Source organism: Dreissena polymorpha, chromosome 12 (assembly GCF_020536995.1).
Source record: "Dreissena polymorpha isolate Duluth1 chromosome 12, UMN_Dpol_1.0, whole genome shotgun sequence".
Taxonomy (NCBI): Eukaryota; Metazoa; Mollusca; class Bivalvia; order Myida; family Dreissenidae; genus Dreissena; species Dreissena polymorpha.
In genome coordinates this window covers 62,881,516-62,904,487 of record NC_068366.1, presented here as the reverse complement: position 1 = coordinate 62,904,487, position 22,972 = coordinate 62,881,516, and the positions used below count along the sequence as shown (strand labels likewise).

The 22,972-nt window shown below is 34.1% G+C and overlaps 1 protein-coding gene across 2 annotated transcripts in view; it reads right to left on the bottom strand.

Moving 5' to 3' along the window:
• Positions 1-22,656, bottom strand: part of LOC127853253 (arrestin domain-containing protein 4-like) — a 154,249-nt gene extending 131,593 nt beyond the window's left edge. Inside the window, exons 1-2 of one of the 2 annotated variants that reach the window (XM_052387591.1) lie at positions 12,536-12,724; positions 11,839-12,186 (exon numbers count right to left, since the gene is read on the bottom strand). The gene's annotated coding sequence lies outside the window, so the exon portion shown is untranslated. Of the gene's footprint in view, positions 1-11,838; positions 12,187-12,535; positions 12,725-22,555 lie in introns of those variants that run through there. The other variant, XM_052387594.1, reaches the window with a different exon arrangement.
• Positions 22,657-22,972: the final 316 nt, after the last annotated feature.

Here is a 22,972-nt window from a genome sequence, read left to right as displayed (position 1 = left end):
TTCTTGTTAAATTTATGTTACCAGACCACAACTAGTATTGACATTGAGGCTATTGCTATACAAGAATACTAATTTTTTATGGGTGAACTTTATTTAACCAAATATTTTATGAAATATTCTATAATTTTGAGTATTAATTTGGCTTTAAGATTAATTAAAAAAATATATAAATGACATCTGTCAAGTTAACTGACAGCATTATGTGCTCATTTTGTATGGCTGCCTATATAACCAGCTATATTTTGATTTGCTCTACCATTGTATGAAATATTTAATTAAATTGTAAGGTCCCATTGACAAAATTATATGTTCGCTAAGCATTTTTTTGTTCAGGTCATCAAAACTATTTTGACACATAATTCTATGGAAAGCAGTTAAATCAATAAATATTAACATCATCATAATTGCAAACATTTCATGACAAACAAACATGTCAAGGACCAAAACAATCCAAGACAGATCTTTACTACCATAAACCATGCAAGTATGAGAGAATTCAGAATTATATCTGTGTCAGTCTATTGAAACTTTGACTGGACTTCTCTTTAACAGTTTTAAACCCTTTCCCACTCAGAAGCAAAGTGAAAATGGCTTTGTGCAAACAGCATAAAACCAGAACAGCCTGCGAGTAACTCGCTGTCTGTTCAGGTTTTATGCTGTTTGCTATTCTCACCTGCAGTACCTAAGAGTTGGAAATGGAGCCTTCAAACTTGAATGTTATAAGCACGGGCTTGAATTTTAAGAATTTGATTTTCTAAAGGACTTCAAATGCGTCACAGTGTGTTTCTGAGTGGTAAAGGGTCAAAAGGTTAACAGTGTCAAAATACATTATATAACTTAACTGAGGCAATCTAACAGATGTAAGAAGATTAAATTGTGATTAATAATTTATCAATTAGCATGATTATGTTTTGATTAAATGTTTGTGCTGCATGCAACATTGTTATATTCCTGAAAAATATAAATTACAAATTGTAACAAATTTATGAGTAAATGAACAGTGGCACATACAGGAGGCTGTATTTTTAGTAGGATGTGTTTTGTTTTTATTTTTTTAATATTCTCTTGAAATTTAGGTTTATTTCTAATCTATCTTGTTCTTTTTCCTTGTAATATTGTTATAATGTCATAACGTTACCAAAGAACATTCAACCAAATGAGGTGTAATGCCATTTGTTAACATGTACAGGCTTTCTACTGCCTCTCCACAAAAAACTAGGGCAAAAGTAGGGCAAGATTTTAGCCAAAAGTACGGCAAAATAGGGATTTTTACTGTTAAAAAGTAGGGCTAAATAAGAAAATTATTACCTTTTTTCAGCTGGAATTACCGTTAAATTGATACATATCCTAAGTCCATCTGATGCTGTGAGAATGCCTTGTTCTGCCCATCCTTGAAATACAGGCACCTTTAATTTTTATTTCTCATTTAACATCAATTTACACAATGGAAAACAATAATAAACATGACATTCAAAACATACACTTTTAATCTTATAAAGCAAAGTACAAAGCCTTTAGTATTAACCCTTTCCTCCATGAATATTTACCAAAATTCACACACTATGAATATTTAAGTATTTTCTTGCACTAGTACTAAAACAAAAAATTTTCTCATCACAGGATATAGTGAAGAATTATATTTTTATTATAATTGTATAAGCAAACAGAGACTAAGGTCTATTCTGTTTGCAAAGGTATTAAAATGAGTACACATGGTGTAAAGGGTTAAGTAAAATTAGTTTCAAAGCATACATATTAGTAAGTGTAAGAGCTAAACAGATACTACATAAGCATGAGTATTGGCATGTACCATTTGTGTTGTCCATGACCATAAGCAGTTAAAAAACATAATTGATTGCAAGGTTAAATTTAAGCAAAAAGTATGCAAAAAACACAAGCTCAGCATTAAATATGTATACATAAAAAGCAATCTACAACACAATGAAACTTGGAATAGGATAAGCATGCTTCAATACACTGGCCAAACATTTAAGTAATATACGCCGTTAGTTATAGGCCTAAAATATGTACATGAACCATATTATATGCCTGAGATACTGCATCTTTGTGTTTCTGACCCTGGGCATGGTTCAGTATTTGTGTTGCACCAGTATTTCCACACTGTATAGTTTTCTTACTAAGAAACCAGTAACCAGCAAAGTCAGAGGAAGAGTCCTTTTCACACCAAGTATTTAGTTGATTAAATTTGGTTTTTCCATGTGGCATTATGGCTGGTTAGTATTGACTCGCATGCAGGAGAACTAACGCATCTAATACTTGTAATGACAGTTAGCTAGATAAACATGTACACGCAGATAAGCTACAAGATGCTAGTGTTCTGATGTCAACAACGTTTGTTCGCAAGTTGATATTTTTACTATTAATGGCAAGATCACCTGTTTGCTAATTAACTCAATAAGAAACATACTGGATAAATCAGAAAACCAACCATGATCTTCTGTAAAAATTATAAAATAATCAGATTCCTAAATCATCCACGCTCAAAGAACTTGAAATAATATTGACAAGTACACTAAGCATCTGCAACAATGATTAAGAGTGGTTACGAGTAACTTTTATGTCAGTGAAACTGACTAGCTATAGTACTAAAATGGACATTGTATGGATCTAAGTTGTTAGTATGTCATTGCTGCAACATAGTATTGACACAAAGCAAATCAAGGCTGGTCAAAGCAGTTGGTCATTGCAGCTTCTTATATCAAACTACAAATGCCACGGTGTTAATCAAATTCTAATGAATTTATTAATTTTAAAGAAGATGTATCTCCATAGGACACAGATGCCTCCACAATTTGGCTATGTCACAAAGATTCCTATTGTTAGTTGCTAAATCAGGGGCCATAACTCCATAGATATCTGATACACTTGCATCAAAATACTCAGGTATACAAGTTCACATGCTGACAACTATTTACAGAAAGATGGCTCTAGCAGTTATACTTTTGAGTTCTGCGCGACACAAACTGTGGGCCATGGACAGCCAGATGGACTAAGACAGACAAACAATGGCAAATCACCCCCTCCCTTTTTTGTGGGATCATACACAATTATTTATGATTAATATAACACTTTGGAAAAGCAAGCTTTACATATAAACTTACATGTATTTTGTAAGAAAGGAAAGCAGCATCTGCAATTACGAATTTAACCCATAAGGTTTAAAACACAGCATGGCATTTGTGGGTTCCCTCAGCTAGTAGCATCATTGGTAAAAAAAAAAGAAACTTAGCAGTGTAAAGTCTAGATGAAGCGTGCAAATCTGTCACGTCTATTTCAAGAAGCATATATGTTATGATTAAATAGAACATACATGTATTTTCACAGTGTAAAAAGATATTATCTTACCTAAAGACCAGTATGTCTGTACTGACTAGCCAAGGAGCCATGGGTCTTTCAAGGATGGACATCACAAGGCAATCCCCCAAACACATCTGAGCTGATTCATAATGAATAGAAATTCTGCAAAATATCTAAAGAAGAATCATGTAAGCCTTCATTTCACATTTTATTTATTTTACTTGCAAAATGAAAAAGTAGGGATAATAGGGCTATTTTAGAAAAAAGTAGGGAAAAGTAGGGTTGAGAAAAACAAGAGGGCCATGATGGCCCTGACTCGCTCATCTGACTAACCAAATACAATCCCAACCCAGATTTCATCAAGATAAACATTCTGATCAAATTTCATAAAGATTAGAAGAAAACCATGACCTCTATTGTCTACACAAGGTTTTTCTATTATTTGACCTAGTGACCTAGTTTTTGACCCCAGGTGACCCAAATAAAATCCCAACCCAGATTTCATCAAGATAAACATTCTGATCAAATTTTATAAAGATTGAATGAAAACTGTTACCTCTATTGTCCACACAAGGTTTTTCTATTATTTGACCTTGTGACCTAGTTTTTGACCCCAGATGACCCAAATACAATCCCAACCCAGATTTGATTAAGATAAACATTCTGACCAAATTTCATAAAGATGGATGAAAACTGTGACCTCTATTGTCTACACAATTTAGGTTTTTCGCTTATTTGACCTAGTGACCTAGTTTCTGACCTAGTGACCTAGTTTTTGACCCCAGTTGACCCAAATTCAATCCAAACTCAGATTTCATCAAGATATACATTCTGACAAAATATCATAGAGATTGGATGAAAACTATGACCTCTACTGTCTACACAAACAAATTGTTGACGGTTTTTCTCTTATTTGAACTAGTGACCTAGTTTTTTACCTCAGATGACCCAAATACAATCACAACCCAGATTTCATCAAGATAAACATTCTGACCAAATTTCATAAAGATTGGAAGAAAACTGCAACCTCTATTGTCTACACAAGGTTTTTCTATTAATTGACCTAGTTTTTGACCTAGTGACCTAGTTTTTGACCTCCAGATGACCCTAATACAATCCCAATCCAGATTTCATCAAGATAAACATTCTGACCATATTTCATAAAGATTGGATGAAAACTGTGACCTCTACTGTCTACACAATGTTTTTCTACTATTTGACCTAGTTTTTGACCTAGTTACCTAGTTTTTTGACCCCAGATGACCCAAATACAATCCCCACCCAGATTTCATCAAGATAAACATTATGACCGAATTTCATAAAGATTAGATGAAAACTGTGACCTCTACTGTCTACACAAGGTTTTTCTATTATTTGACCTAGTTTTTGACCTAGTGACCTAGTTTTTGACCCCAGATGACACAATTACAATACCAACCCAGATTTTATCTGGATAAACATTCTGACCAAATTTCATAAAGATTGGATGAAAACTGCGACCTCTATTGTCTACACAAGGTTTTTCTAATATTTGACCTTTTATGTGACCTAGTTTTTTGTTTATCTGGATAAACATTCTGACCAAATTTCATAAAGTTTGGATGAAAACTGTGACCTCTACTGTCTACACAAACAAATTGTTGACGGACACACGCATGGACGCACACGCACATACAGACGCCGGACATCACACTGTCACATAAGCTCACCATGTCACTTCGTGACAGGTGAGCTAAAAAGTAGGGAAAAGTAGGAAAAAGTAGGAAAAGTAGGGACCAGTAGAAAGCCTGGATGTACGAGTCGTGTTCTGAGAAAACTGGGCATAATGCATGTGCGTAAAGTGTCGTCTCAGATTAGCCTGTGCAGTCCGCCAGGGACGACACTTTCCGCCTTAATTGGATTTTTGCTAAGAAGAGACTTCATTTTAACGAAAAATGTCATAAAAGCAGAAAGTTTCTTCTCTGATTAGCCTGTGCAGACTGCACAGGCTAATCAGTAGGACGACACTTTAAGCACATGCATTATGCCCAGTTTTCTTTGAACACGACTCATATTATTAAAATTTATTGATGTACCACATTTTAGTAAGACAGATATAATGGTGAATGCACTGAAAAGAAGTCATTTAAAAGGTGCATATCAACAATATTATGCATATTTAATAGACCTAATTAAATTACTCAGTAAATATATTGATAAATCATATGCAAAAGTTTGGATATGTCAGATATACAATTACAAAAACATGCTTTAAGAACATGATTTCTAAAAGATTTTAACAATCACACCTACCAAATATGTGTACTTCAATAATAAATGTCTCTTACCAAATGTTTGCAGAAAACATTTCATTGAATGGAACATACAAAATTAGTTGATGTTAATCCACTGACGTGTCTGTTTGAGAACATTATTTTAACAAATGTTAGTGTGAACCTTCACGTAAAAAAATATTCAGTGGCCAATGTGTGAAACATGTCATAAACTGCAATTATAAAGTGACATTTTATATGTCTATATATTGCTGAATATGGTCATCATACAAGAAGGTAGGGGCTCATAAGACAGAATGAAATGTTAAAGGGGCATACCAATTGGAAATCCTCTTTGTGTGCATGTTAAACAACAATTACTTTTGTCTCTTTATTTGCATATAAAATGTATGAATCTAATTAAGTTAAATTGATGAAATCATTCAAATAACAAAAATATACACTAAGAATTATATTTAGGTTTGGACATAAAAACACAAGTACTCCTCTTAATCTTACTTTACAAGTCACAGTGCTGTAATGGATATGGTGTCCGCCTAGCGATCAGGAGGTCACGGGTTTGATCCCCATTGTGGGAGCATTTTTTAGATTTCCCCCTTAGTCACCAAGTACTGGTTCTAGTCCCAGGAAACAGACTCGAGAGCGTTTCAAATAAGCCTTAGGCTTTATATGCAATCGAGCTAAAATAAATAGGTTTAAACTAATCTAACTTTCCTTCAATAGCTTTGATACTTTAGGAGTAAAGTGGACCTAAACACAAAACTTAATCAAATTTTAAATTTTCTAAGTATAAAAGGGGCCATAATTCTGTCAAAATGCCAGTCAAAGTTACATTACTTTGCCTGCACAGTCCCCTTATGATAGTTGGTAAGTGTTGCAAGTATGAAAGCAATAGCTTTGATACTTTAGAAATAAAGTGGACCTAAACACAAAACTTAACCAAATTTTCAATTCTCTAAGTATAAAAAGAGCACATAATTCTGTAAAAATGCCAACCAGAGTTATCTAACTTTGCTAGCCCAGTCCCCTTATTATAGTAAGTAAGTGTGACATGTTTGAATGCAATAGCTTTGATACTTTATAGGAAAAGTGGACCTAAACACATAACTTAACCGGACGCTGACGCAGACGCCAAGGCTCAGGTGATAACAATAGCTCATTTTTTTTTTTAAATAAACGAGCTTAAAATGTTATCTCTTTTTATTTATAATCATATTTTATTAATTTATTCCCTTTTCAAACCTAAACATGATTTTATTATTCCCTCTATTCTACAAGCCTGTTAATTATTGTTAGGACCAGGATCAGTTTTTATGCAAACACCAGAAGGCACATTACTTTGAGGTAAAGAATAAACATTGATTACTTTATCAGTTATTGGGGTAAACACTTTTGCAGATCTACTTAAAGCCTATCAGGTCTTAGACACATTGATTTTCCTCACATCAACTTTTTCAGGATAATGGTTTATCAAACAATTCTGTGCAGTCATTGCAGATGGGTTGTTAGCAATTGCTTGTTGAAATGACTTGAATATGCTGGATGCTTCTTTTTGCCCTATGAATAACCAAAGTGTAACATGTTGTTTATTCGTTCAAACTTTGGGCCGTTATTCAGCCAAATTCCCAATAGGAAAAAATTATAAATTAATTATAATATAATTTTCCAAATTGGACCTCAAAATCCCCAATTGAATGTTTCCTTAAAAAAAAAAAATTCAACATTTAGTTCCCATCCAGCTCTATACAGAGCTCCAGATAAGGTTTTGTGAAATTCTTAAATTACTACCAGATTTTCAAAAAGAATTCTTAACTCTGAAATTTTATTCATAACGTTACTACTAAGTTTTGGAAAATAATTCTTTTTTTTTCTAAATGACCTAAAAATAAATAATAATGGTTATTTTCATGCAAAATAAATCAAAATAAACATACTAGCAACTTTATTTATGCGAGTTCAACAGTGTCTTTTCAGTAAAATACAATGTTATTTTTCAAATACCTTCATATGCCCAAACTGTGCTTAGATTGTATGCCTTAGATGAATTTTTACATATTTCACAATTAAAACTGGTCTCCACTTCAATCTTTTCAGCGATTAGCCACGGGACTTGTCCCTTCCACTCATTCAATGTTTTTTTGTGTTTAAGTTTGGACCCGTTGTGTCGCGTTTTTGTTTAGCTTTTCCGACTGTGTCGGCAACTGAACAAACAACATCGTATAAGATCTTTTCTATAATGTCTTTCTTAACATTTAACTTCGGCTCACTTTGCGTACAATATGGTAAAAGCGTGTTTTCGGACGCTTTGCAGTTTTTTAGGACGTTCTCTGGGCGCCGCCATTTTTTTTGACAGATAGACTGTATACGCCGCTTTTATTGGAAAAAATGCGCTTTGTTATACAAACCCGATTACCATTCTATATAAGCACCACAAAGATCTTTAATACGCGAAAAGAACTCAATAAAAATCGATACGATCCGATGTTAAAATAATATTCGTAACTTGATTTTTAAATTCTTAATGGTACGACAAGATTTTAAAATAAATACGTAACGGACTTGAAAATAATTCGTAATTACGAAAATACGACCCTTATCTGGAGCTCTGTCTATAAGTAAAATGAAACTTTGTAAATGTATTATTGAAAACTCTTTGATTCTCAATTTTGAAGCATTTGTTATCAAAACAACAACACTAGTTTCCCAATTTTAGTAAACAAGAGGGCCTGAAAGGCCCACAGTCGCTCACCTGAGATAACAAGATATTATTAGGACAAATCTTCTGACCAAGTTTCATATTGATCGGAAAATAAATGTGGCCTCTATAGAGTGTTAACAAGGTTTTACTATAGACATATAAGGAAAAATGCCCCGCCCCTGGCAGCCATATTTTTCAACCAACCGGCATCATTTTTTCACTAGTCCAATATATTATTGGGATGAATCTTCTGACCAAGTTTCATGAAGATCGGACAGTAAATGTGGCCTCTAGAGTGTTAACAAGATTATACTAAAGCCATTATAAGGAAAAATCTCCCACCCCTTGGGAGCAATGTTTTTCATTTGCAAACATAATTATTTTCGAACTCATCAAAAATATCATTGAAACCAATCTTCTGACCAAATTTCATTAAGATTGTACAATAAAAGTGGCCTCTAGAGTGTTAACAAGATTTTACTATAGCCATATATAAAGCCATATAAGGAACAATATGTGTTTGTGAAACACTATGTCCCCATATATGACGTTTGACCTTGAAGGATGACCTTGACACTTCACCACTCAAAATATGCAGCTCCATGAGATACACATGCATGTCAAATATAAAATTGCTAGATTCAATATTGCAGAAGAGACATAACATGAGCAATTTTGACCCATATATTTGACCTTGAAGGATGACCTTGACCTTTCACCAAAATGTGCAGCTACATGCATGCCAAATATCAAGTTGCTATCTTCAATATTGCAAAAGTACTCATAAAATGAGCGATTTCGGCCACATATATTTGACCTCTGACCTTGAAGGATGAGCTTGACCTTTCACCACTCAAAGTGTGCAGCTCCATGAGATACACATGCATGCCAAATATCAAGTTGCTATCTTCAATATTGAAATATTGCAGAAGTGTACATTAAATGAGCAATTTTGACCCATATATTTGACCTTTGACCTTGAAGGATAACCTTGACCTTGACCTTTCACCACTCAAAATGTGCAGTTTCATGAGATACATATGCATGCCAAATATCAAAATGCTATCTTCAATATTGCAAAAGTTATTGCAAATGTTAAAGTTGGCGCAAACCAACAGACCAACCAACCAACCAACAGACCATCAGACAGGTCAAAAACAATATGTCCACTACTATAGTGGGGGACAAAAAAATGCCCTGCCCCTGGTGGCCATGTTTTTAAAGCAACCAAAACCATTTTCAAACTTATCCAAGATATCATTGGGACAAATCCTCTGACCAAAATTCATGATGATTGGAAAATAAATGTGGCCTCTACAGTGTTAACAAGATTTTACTATAGCCATATATAGCCATTCTGGAAAAATGCCCCGCCCTATGACAGCCATGTTTTTCAAGCAAAGGTTACCATTTTCAAACTCATCCAAGATATCATTGGGACAAATCTTCTGACCAAGTTTCATGAAGATCGGAAACTAAATGTGGCCGCTAGAGTGTTAACAAGGTTTTACTATAGCCACATAAGGAAAAATTCCCCACCCCTGGCGGCCATGTTTTTCAACCAACCAGCATCATTTTCAAGATATTATTGGGATGAATCTTCTGACCAAGTTTCATAAAGATTGAACAATAAATATGGCCTCTAGAGTGTTAACAAGATTTTACTATAGCCATATCAGGAAAAATGCCCCGCCCCTTGGCAGTCATGTTTTTCAAGTAAAGGTTACCATTTTTGAACTCAAACGTCATATCCAGAAAACACATGTTCTGACCAAAAATTTCATGAAGATTGGACCACAAATGTGACTTCTAGAGTGTTCACATGTTTTCACTACATACATATAGAGAAAACTGCCCCGCCCCTCTGCGGCCATGTTTTTTCACCGATCTGGACCATTTTCGAACTCGACCAAGATAGCAATGAAACCAATGTTTCCAACAAGTTTCATGATGATTGGGCAAAAATTGTGACTTCTAGAGTGTTCACAAGGTTTCTCTAAAGCCATATAAGGAATACTGCCCCGCCCCCTGGCGGCCATGTTTTTCAACGGACAGGAACCATTTTTGAACTAACCCAACATATTATTTAGACAAACATTTTGACAAAGTTACATGAAGATTTGGCATCAAATGTGACTTTACAGTGTTCACAAAGTTGTTCTCTTTTTTTGACCTAGTGACCTAGTTTTTGACCCAGCATGACCCAGTTTCGAACTCAGTAGAGGTCTCAATGGGACAAATGTTCTGACCAAGTTTCATGAAGATCAGACAATAAATGTGGCCTCTAAAGTGTTCACAAGGCAAAATGTTGACGAGGAACGACGCACGACAAACAAAGGATGACGGACAAAAGGCGATCACAAAAGCTCACCATGAGCATGTTGTGCTCAGGTGAGCTAAAAAGCCATGATTTTCCAAATCCCGAGTGACGCCGCCCCATTCCCAAAATTGTGAAATCAAAAATGATATCATAGTCAATATATTTCCTTCAAGAATATAAACATATTGATGTTAAAAATAATTTAACGTATTCTAAAAGTCTACTGAAACCTTTTCCTTTCTAATAGAAAATGTATTATACCACCCTCCAATTTCTGAGTTCTTGTATTTTTATTTTGGCCAGTAAAATGTTTATAAGACATTATTTCCGCCAAAAATAAAATGTGTATTGTATGTGAACATAGACTTGACCATTAAAACATGTATAACTTTAAACAATATGGCAGCTGCTAAAGACTGAAAAAAACATTCAGATTCTAATTGTTAAATGTATTAAACATAACTACATGTATATAAAGTGGCTATTTTTGTCATTGTTTTAACCAACTTAGGTCTGGACATTTAAATCTTCACAACCACATACTGGTATCAAAATGGCATGTGCTAATAAACCCATGATAATAACTTAGGCATGACATAGTGTTAGAATCCAAATACCATTTATTTACACACAATATTTCCATTCATTCATACAAAATTCTTAACATTATTATTATCTGTATTGGTTATAATAATCAAGATTATTTTAATTTTATGTTTATATAAGTGTTTTCTTTATTAGCAGAACAACCACTATTTATTTCAATAGCAAAACAGCAAATTTGTTGAATTGATATCCCCCGCAAAGTGCAAAATTTTGTGACAGAGGAAAGAGTGACTGAATGACATTCAGAATGCCGGACAGACAGACAACACCAATTCTATATCCCTCCCCCTTTGACTGGGGATAATATCCTGTGAGAAGAACACCTTATTGGGTGTAAATAATTGTTATCCAGAAAAACATGCTAATATGACCATGTCATGCAAAAATAGGTCTTAAGCCATATACGGCCAATTTAACTCCAGACAGGCCTGATCAATCTCGCAATCTGGTCTGAAGCAACGCTGTCCTGTGTAATGTTACACAAGGCTTTGCGGTCTCATACGCAGACTTGATAGCTCCTGATTTAACATCGCAGATGCGCAGGTTGGCCTAATAATACGCTGCCCGCACATGTCATAAGACCCTATTTGACATGAGGCTTGGATAAGTAATGAGGAGCTTACCGTTTGGAAAAGCCGTTTTGTATCACCAGAGTAAATGTTACAATTCCCAAGTACATCACTTTTTAGCACATCTTCAGAAAACTTTCAAAGCCAAACGGTTTCAGTGTCCAATGTCAGCTTCACACTTGTTGGGCTGACCCTTTCTATTTTGAAATTTCCACTAAAAGACAATACACTGTTATGTCACCTTTCATCAAAATATATTCGAAAAAACAATGTCCTTGTCTTCCTTCTAATCTCAGAAAATATCCACAAAATACAATTTGCACTGTTAAGTCAACTTTGTGTCTAATGTGGTCGAAAGATTTCAATGCAAATGTATATAGTCCAAGGTGACAAAATTTCCATCTTAAAAAACACAATGAAATTTGATGCTGGCTTAGGCATCAGAGTATTTGAGCCTTGCTCAGGTTAAATGGGTTTTAATGCATGTGTCATCCCAGAATAGCCTGTGCAGTCAGCACAGGCTTATGTGCAGTCAGCACAGGCTTATAGGGGATGAGACTTTCCCCTTTAAATGGATTTTTGCAAAGAAGAGTTCCTTTTAACGAAAAAACCCCATAAAAGTGGAGTTTCTGATACGCCTGTGCAAACTTCACAGGCTAATCTGGGACAATACCTTATGCACATGCATTAAACCCTAAATTCCAATTCAAAGGCTCATTTTTAAATATCCATGAAAGCTTCAACAATTCACCTGGGATATCAGCATACACAACATTGATTGTGGAGCAATAAAACTTAGTGAGCAGCCTAAAATCCTGCTGGTGAATTGGAATACCAGGCATCGATACCCTGTTTTAATTATTTAACAAGGTAATCATCCATCAATGAGCCCAGGCATTATATTTCCACCAAACATCACACAGCTAATTGAACATACAGTTGAACCTATTTGAAAACAGGTCAAGTATGGTAAAAGTATTGGTATGCATATACCAGGATTAATGTTGAAGTTCAGATATGAATTAAACTTGCATGTTTGTGTAAGTGCTATTGCGCCTTGTTTACTCAATAAATAAATGATAGTATAGATAGATAACAACTTTCACAACAAAGTCATGTGAAAATAATCTTCCAAAACCTTACAAGTAACCATTATTATTTTTCTTTTAAATTACCGTAGAGAGTGACATATAAAGCACATATTGACTGCAATTTTATAAATATGTTTGCATTTAAAGAGAGTTTTAAAAACATTGAAGTGAATATAGTATATTAAGTGAGATAGTATATATTTGTTTGTTGTTATGGTTAAAAGGTCTAGTTTAATCATTAAGTGAATATAGGGGAAAAGCAAAAATATCTCACAACTATTCTGAAAATAAATATTGAATTTCCAGAGCCAATTTCATTTTATTAAAACCAACCCCAAGTTGCCAGTTTTAGTAAACATTGTACAACATTTTAGATTTCAATCAAATTTGGTTTAATGGATAGGATCAAAGTATCTTCCCAGATAAGTCTGCACACAATTTTTATAATTTTTCTTTTTAAGAGAAGTTTCTCCTATACAAAATCAAGTTTAGGCGTAAAGTATTGACCCTGATAAGCCTTGTGGACAGGCTTATCAGGGTCAATAGTTTACGGGTCCTATTTTAAAACAGTCCAAAGTGTGCCCTATAAGGGATAATGATATGTGTAACATAGATTCATGTTGACAAACACACCCAGTGTCCACATTATATGGTCAGGAAGATATTACAGTACAGCCAAAGCGGCACAAACATAATCCGCGGCTACGCCACGGCCAGATTATTAGTCCGCGGCGGCCGAATCGTGTGTTCAAGTGGGGTATCGCCGTGGCACTCGGTATCGATCCGCGCAACAACGCCGAGTCTGTATTAACCACGCGTACTTTCGCGGAGTAAATCCGCCGCATACGTACGCTGCGGATCGAGTGAAGATATCCACCTACATGTACATACATGTATGTGTAGCGTAGAATTAATTACGCGCAACTGTTTATGATTCGTTCGATTATCATTATTAAATTTGTAATCCGAAACACACATCCGAATTTTAATGCTAACGCGTCCTTTGGCAAATTCTAGTGTCAAATAAACAGTGCTAAAATATCCTTTGTTTCATAAAAAGCGCGCGAAAATTATGCAGACATGTAGAATGTCGTTTGCAAAGTTTGGGTGTAGTTTGTGTTGTATAAATACATGAACATCACGTCAGGCGTAAATCGCGTGTTCAGTGGAAAAAAAACGCCCCGATTAGACGTTATTTCATCATCTCTTTAAATAGTAACAAATGCCAAAATGTATTTGATACATAAGGAAATATCGAGAATGTTTGTGTATCGTAAATATTTACCAGCATTTGCTTTAAAACTGGAATATACGGGATTATCGGGTAATTAGTAGCGATATTAACTGTATAATATGAACAAAATAAAACGTGTTTATATACGCATATTCAAACAATAGTTATAATAAGCTGATAATTAACAAAACTACAAATACGTCGTCACCGTCTTGATTATTGATGTGGGTTCAAACTGCTAATTTTCTCAGCTAAAATATAATAGCGGAATCAACATGCAATTAATTTATAAATCCACCATATGCTGGAGCCTTGACCACTTGTATGTGCGAAAACATAATTACGTGACCTTGTTTATGTGTGAAATACATACGCTACGGGCGGGAAACAAACTTAATAATTGGCCAGACACATTAACTATGCTTACATGTATATGCTAATACAATCCGCGCACAATAAATTTATTATGATTTTAATTATTATTATAATTGTTCTTTCAAAATTTGTTAACAACATGTAACTAATAATTAAAAAAAAAAATATTTCATGATCGCATCGACTCGGCATCATGTCGCGGACTGCGGCATGCCTCGGCGGACAGATGCGAAGTTTCGCGGCGAAATGCGACTTGCCGCCGCATACTGACGTGGCTTCAACGACTGACGCGGCATCGACTCGTTTCGCCTTGCCGCCGCGGATCGCGAAATACGTTTGTTCCGCTTTGGCTGTACTGTAACTTCCAAATAATCAACCACTTAAAATAAAATTTACAAAATGTGTTTGAAATGTCACTCAAAGAATAAACTTAATTATGTCTGATTCACAAGATATAACATTGTAATAACTTAAACGTGTTGTATTATTTAATGTTTCCAGCACATGATCAGACATAAACAAAACTAATTCCATTGATTGAGAACACTTATTTCTACAGGAAGTGGTTTTCGAATTTCTAGAGGATGCAATGTGGCGTTCAGAAAGCAATTAAAATTTAACAGTCTCCAGGCACTGTGCAATTAGTTTCATGATGAAACACTGGGGAAATATATTGGTATTTTCAATCAGTTTGAAAATTACACCATTGACAAATTCCCTGTAGTTGTATACTACTGAGATTGAACAGAGAGTGGAGAGATAAACAAGATCTAGATTTAGTGCTTTAAAACATGTCGCAAGTACATGTACATAATGCTATCAACTCTACGTGAAAATGAACATATACTGTTGTAAATATTCCCTTGATAGGTTATCATATTCAATAATATCAACTGGGCATGTCAGATACAAACTAGTGCAACAAGCTGCATGACCATGTACAAACTTAAGATACCGTGTAGTGGGAATGATATTTCAGTGTACTAAATGATAAAATCCAGTTGGTTTCTGTATAATAACTTTGGTTGGAGGTGTTGTATATTCAAATTATGTGTGTAGATAATTTAAATGGAGACCTCACAATAGAATGCATTTAGGGCAAGGTCAAGGTTATTGTCAATATAGGAAAATGGTTTTCTTGCAATAAGTTTAGCTTGTAACATGGTGTTAGTTGGAAACTGTGTGTGTAGCTAGCTTATCCACAGACCTAGCTTGGAAATGCATTTGGGATCAAATGTTCATGTCAAGGTACTCAAAATATCAAATCTTACCATTCAATAGCTTTAGTTGGGATGAAGATATTGCACTGAAAGTGTGTGCATGTTGTATACATGTATACTTAGCTTTGGATTGCATATGGGCCATTAAAAAGGTTAAGGTCACTGATTAAAAAAAAAAAGTTTCTGCTCACTAAGTTCAGCATGCGAAGAAATAATATACTTAAATTTTGTATGTAAGAAGCATACATGTATTCCTAGGACTGAGAACTTTTCGGTCAAGGTCACTATTACTATAAATAGAATAACAGTTTTCACTCAATAACTTCAGTGTTATGGGGAATTGTGTTGATCTAAATTCTAATGCTCCTTGGTTGCTTACAATATACAAACCTTGCTTGAAACAGCATTGTTTACCAGTCAGTGGGATCAAGGTCAAGTCATTGTTACTTAAATAGAAAAGCTATTTCTTCTCAAAAAGTTTTTAAGTCAAAATAGAGCCCCCATAAGAAACTTAGCTGCAGAATTCAAACTTCTTTTATTAGCCGGATTTTTTTCGAAAAAATCTCGGCTTATAGATTGATGTTGTCGGGCGGGCGGGGGGGGGCGGGCGGGCGGGCGGGGTGGCGGCGTGCTCGAAAATGTTAAAGTTCTTATTTCATGGTATAACTTTGGTATGCTTGGACCTAGAGTCTTCAAACTTGACATGAAGGTTGGCCAGGATTAACAGATGACCACTGGTCATTTCAAGGTCATTCATTTGAAGGTCAAGGTCACTGTGACCTTCAATATAAAAAATGTTAAAGTTGTTATAACTTTGGTATGCTTGGACCTAGAGTCTTGAAACTTGACATGAAGGTTGGCCATAACTAGTTAGTAACCACTGGTCATTTCAAGGTCATTCATTTGAAGGTCAAGGTCACTGTGACCTTGAATGTAAAAATGTTAAAGTTCTTATTTCATGGTATAACTTTGGTATGCTTGGACCTAGAGTCTTCAAACTTGACATGAAGGTTGGCCAGGATTAACAGATGACCACTGGTCATTTCAAGGTCATTCATTTGAAGGTGAAGGTCACTGTGACCTTCAATATAAAAATGTTAAAGTTGTTATAACTTTGGTATGTTTGGACCTAGAGTCTTGAAACTTGACATGAAGGTTGGCCAGAACTAGTAAGTAACCACTGGACATTTCAAGGTCATTCATTTGAAGGTCAAGGTCACTGTGACCTTGAATGTAAAAATGTTAAAGTTGTTATAACTTTGGTATGCTTGGACCTAGAGTCTTGAAACTTGACATGAAGGTTGGCCAGAACTAGTAAGTAACCACTGGACATTTCAAGGTCATTCATTTGAAGGTCAAGGTCACTGTGACCTTGAATGTAAAAATGTTAAAGTTCTTATTTCATGTTATAACTTTGGTATGCTTGTACCTAGAGTCTTCAAACTTGAAATAAAGATTGGCCAGTACTAGAAGATGACCACTGGTCATTTCAATGTCATTCATTTGAAGGTCAAGGTCACTGTGACCTTAAATGTTAAAATGTTAAAATTGTTATAACTTTGGTATGCTTGGACATAGAGTCTTCAAACTTGACATGAAGGTTTGCAAGCACACTTAGATGACCACTGGTCATTTCAAGGTCATTCATTCTAAGGTCAAGGTCACTGTGACCTTGAATGTAAAAATGTCTGGATTTCTGTGTAGGTATGTGAAAGCAAAACAATAAATAGTATTATTTCATCTAAGTTTATTTTCTTACATTTGATAATGAAATTGATGGAAACTTCAAACAATATGTTACTAATTTGCTAATAAAAAAATTGAGATCAAACTTTCCTAATTGTCAATTCAAGTTCATATTTGTGACCTTAAATGTTATTGTTGTTCATGTATATGCATGCATTCAAAACATAACACAAGGTTTGCTCATGCCTTGAAAAGTACTTACATTTCATTTTGACCTTTGAACAATATTTCAGTAATTTAAGTATTGCATTGACAAAAACACGAAAGGTACTTTCCTGTCATTTAAATCAAAAATCCGGCTTCAATGCGGTCATCTCCGACCGCGGAACTCTTGTAACATTAGATTAAATTAAACCTTGAAGACCTGGTGTATAGACTTTGCCATGTTTAAAGTATTCTCCATTATTTCCTTGGCCATCATTTCTACAACTAATCAATACATCCTTCACAGATCAACAATATCCATGCAGACCTTTAAAAAAAGATATATATCTACATAGAAAACTAAAAATCTAAGCAACTTCCTAGTTCAAAATTAACCAATTAAGGGTTTGTGGACTTGCAAGGTTTATTTTTTCGGGGAAAGGAGGCGGGGCAATTCAAATGAAAACTTGTATGACACGGGGTTATTTTTTCAGATACACATGATTACTTATTTTTATTGTACTCTGTTACAAAAAAATAATATGTTTAATGCTTAAATACAAATGTTTAATTAGATAAATATTAAACTTGCTTTGATAAAAAAAAAAATTAAATGTCTCTAAATTCTGTCAGCTTGTCAAGGGTCATTTTTTCAACTGAAGATTACATTCAAAGGGACATTTTATTGAAAATTTAGTGAAAAAGTATGCACCTTTAAAGAAGAGAAATCAGGCCAAATTTTGGCTCCAAATTAGCCCTAAAAATATCACTGGCCGGTACTACTTTTGTTCACTGTTGTTTATCTCATTCTAAACCTGAAAACAAAATACAGACTTAACAACATGGGTCATCTGGTTTGAAAAAGGACGCATTTTGTGTGAATTAGATAACAGAATGGTGGAACAAGATTACAAAATAGCAAATCGGGCATAATGAAGCATTAAACTTGGCAAAAACACAGTCGCTTGCTTTCAAGAAAGAGTAGCCTAGCGCCAACGACACAGAAAATGAGAATAACACAATTCCACGTTGCATCAGTTGAAACCATACAATGAGTTTTGCATACTCTGTTATCTTGTTGACTTCCTGCCTACTTGGATACTGGAATGAAAAATCACTTGTTTGTGTCCCTCGGAGCACAACCGATAACTTTGTTCCACCAAATATATTTTAACAAGACATGAATATGATAAGATATGCTGTGATTAGCAAATAAAAAATATATATTATCACAACAGGATACATAAAGAACTACATGTAAAATCACTTGACTTCATTTCACATTTTACGTAAGAAAACAGATTTGTACCCATGGAAAGCTGATTAGGAATCAGTATTCATAAATATACTGAACAATTGAGCCACATTGGAACAAATTTAAAATATATATTATTATCAGACATAGAATTGTATAATAAAAATCAATATACAAGTTCATTTCAGCTTTTTTTTGTCCAATGGGGAAAAGTACCGGTACCAGCCCAATTGGGGAAAATGTCCGCGAAAAACCCTGAAATTGGGAAATTTCGCATCGTGAAGGGTTCATTTTGGGAAATTGGTGTATTTGGTTTTTTGCTCCCAAATACAAAAAATTTATAATTCAGTTTTTTTCAAGTTGTCAATATTATTTTTACTTAGGTTAAAGGTACAGAGCTGCAAAGGGAAACTTACTTAATGTTGCATTTTATTTATAAAAAATATATTTATTTTTTTGGAAACCTGGGAATTTTTTTGACAGCAATTAGAAAATGTGTAGTTTTAACCTTATTGGGAAAGTGCCTTTTTCCAGTACTTAATAAAGAAGGAAAATAATCGCTGCATTTGTATTATCATTTGGGTATATTTAAATAATTCTATGGAAAAGAGCAGTGAGGTTGTTTAATTTCCAAAGTTTAATTGTCTCACTCCCCTTACAGAAATTGTGTTAAGGTGGGTTCCCACTGCCGATCCGATCAACTTGATCATCCCGATCACTGGTGTCCGAGTACTGTTTTTCTATACTTATTCTATTAACAGGGCACTGCGGTCTATATTTATACTGAAATAATGTAATTTATTTGGAAAAACAAGCCAGCATTAAATTTACAATATGTATTTTCTCACATCATATAACCATTTTACAAAAACAATTTATTTCAGATAGGGTGAAATATTGTAGGCCCCTCTCAGAAATGATAATTGCAAACTGCCAACAGTGAAGCACTCAGACAAACTGTAAAATAATAATTGTTACAGGGGTCTTGGGAGTGGGCAAAGTGGGCGATTTGTTCGCCCAGGGAATATTAATTTCGCACATTAATTTCATGAAGGCGAAGTAACATCTCCCACTTAAAATTTACTTTGTGCCAGACAATGACAGGAGGATTCTCAGCCATAAGTTGCACCATTTACAGGTCATCTAAAGTTGAACATTCAAAAGAACAGTCTGGAGCTTTTAGACTTCTTGAAATTGTTCATAGATGATGCCTTGATTAATTGCCTTGTGCTGGCTACAAATAACTATGCTTAAACAAAGTTAAATGGCCCCTTATAAAAACAATACTCAAGAATGATCAAATGGGAAGAGGTAACCTACGCCTAGCACTGGCAATAAATATGGGGCTCATTTACAGGTCAGATTTGAAATCTCTGCTGTAAAATGAGATGCATTTTAATTTATAACAAATATTTGTAACAAAATATTAATTTGATTTAATGTTGAATTGCTTAAAATTAACAAGGAAGTAAAAAGATTCTGAACATTACTGGTTTGTAACAATTGAAGTTTATTTGATACACCTGTTCAGGAAAAATAATTAAAAGTACCATCATTATCAACAATCAATGAGAAATAAGAGAAATTTAGGTTTTATACACTTATGTCTTATTGTATAAAACAAGTGAAGAGTTGATTGAACGCTGAACAGAAACCACTTATCCTTAAAGTTGCCGCAAAATATACGTAAAACTAAGATATATGACGCAAATGTACCATTTCTCCCAAAGATGTTACAAATTCTCCCTATTTTGGCTTTAGGAAGAAGTGACTTCTCCCTAAATTTTGAGCCTAGCTAGACCCCTGTAATGTTTCTAAAGTTTCTCAGCCTCTTGTAGTTTCCACAGCAAAATTATTTTGTGGTTACCAGTTCTGTGATTTCCAAACAGTATCTAATCATTTTCAACAACATCTGTTACTATGATAAGCGTATTACGCTGAATCAACAGTACATTACAAGAATGATTTCTAAAGTTTACCAGTCAGCTAATAAAAAAGTGTATCCAAACAAATGTCCCCAGATAATTGTCCCTAATTGTAATGGTCGGATTGTGTACATGCAGATCATGTCACAATTGATGACTGGTATTGATGAAAGTTAACAATAGAAGTAGTACGTCCCAAAAGTGATAGTAACAATTATAAAAGTATGACTTCTCTCTGTGTTCATATTTAACAAAAGCATTTTTTTCCTTGTAATAAATAAAGACATTTGAAAGTGTTTCACTGATGGTAGTTAACATTTTGTTTATAGCATTAATGGTGTAGTTTTGTTTATCTTTTTTTAAATGGTTACTGGGAGAATAACACAAGAACTTGCTTTTCTTGCAGTAAATACCCAGGGTTAAAATAATGGTTTAATAAAAAAAAATTAATATATAAAGTAAGTGTCAGCTATTTTTTTCCTTCTTTATAAAATACTGGAAAACATCACTTTCCCAATCGAGAATAAACTAAAAATTTCCCAATAACTGTAAAAAACAAGAAACTGTCGGTGATGCTCCCCACAGGTTTTTTTTGTCACAATATTGCACTATATATTCAGATAAAAGGAAACGTCTTGAGGGCACAGTAGTTGGGGGGACAATTATTTTTTTATAGAAAATTTCAAAGGGCCATAACTCTGTGAAAAATCATCCGACCAGAACCCGCTGATAATATGCACATCTCCCCTTGGTAGTGAAGCTTCCCATAAAGTTTCATTGAATTCCGGTCATTAGTTGCTAGACTATATGCTCCCCCCAAAATAAATTAAGGGGGAGCATAAAAATCCCACTTCAAGTCTTCCAAAAAAACACATTTTTTTGTTAATAAAAATGCAACATTTGGTGCAGCTTTATGGCTTGAACCTTAAAGCAAATATATTATTGACAACTTGACAATACTAAGTTATCAATTTTACAATATTTGTTAGCAAAAAATAAATTACACCATTTTTCCGATCTGAAAACTTCACGACCCAAATTTTCCCAATTTCAGGGTTTTTCGCACTTTTTTTTCCCTATTGGGCTGATAGAGGTACTTTCCCAATTGGGCAAGAAAATCATTGACATATTTTCCTGGCAGAATAATGATATGAATCCAAGTTTCAAACATGTCAACGGTTCATGAAAATGTGTTCGGTTTATGCAAATGAAAATGCTGAGTATTCAAAATATGCTAATTTATTCATCAACTAACTCTGGAATCATTGGTAAGATAGATCTCGTGTCTAATAAACCAATCGTGCCACACTGACCTTTTCCCTAAGACTGTAAGATAAATTGAATTGTAAATTTAAAACTTTGGCTTTCAAATTGATTATGTTTTTTTTTATTCATTTTTTTTCTGGTTTTAGCATTCATTCACAAACAACATGCAAATGGATGTCGATGGTAACAGGTATTGTGTTTGTAGGTATGTACTCATAAAAGCTCAAAGCATTCAAGCAGAACTACACAGTAAAACTGCATCACAATATTCCAGATTGAGAGCTAAATACAATCATTTATTTTTAATTATATTTTGTTTAATTTCAACTTATTTTGCTAATGCTATAACAATATGTGAAGAGGGTGATAAACACTGCTTGCGATGGTTTAAATGGTACAACTAGTGCACTCAGTGCCTTGATTTAAATCAGGCGCCAATCTGAAAAATAAATAAAGTAAGTGCAAATAAAATAATAAAATATTATAAACAACAATAACATTGTTTGTATACTTACTGATACACAAGCCAACCAGTTGTGTATGGAAAGCCACGTTTTCTTGAACGCGTTTAGTAATCAAAACAAGTGCCAAATCTAAATTAAATAATGAAGTTTTTGTAAATAAGGGAAGTGAATGTGGTAAAACAGTATTATGTTCAGTCATGAGTTATCATCCTTGGAAAAACTTGGAAAAACTTATAAGCACGAACTCTTTTTTAAGCTTTGTTACTAAAGACATACAGTACTTGTTAATATGCATACAGTAACAGCGTTTTATTTGTTGCTCTTAAATTGTGTTTTTTTTTAATCCTCCTAGTCTTAATTCCTTGAAATCTGTGATATATTCTATGTTAATCTGTGATATACAGTATGTCTTATGTGTCTTATATGTGTACGTGCTATTGACCTTAAATTTATGTAAATAAATAAAAA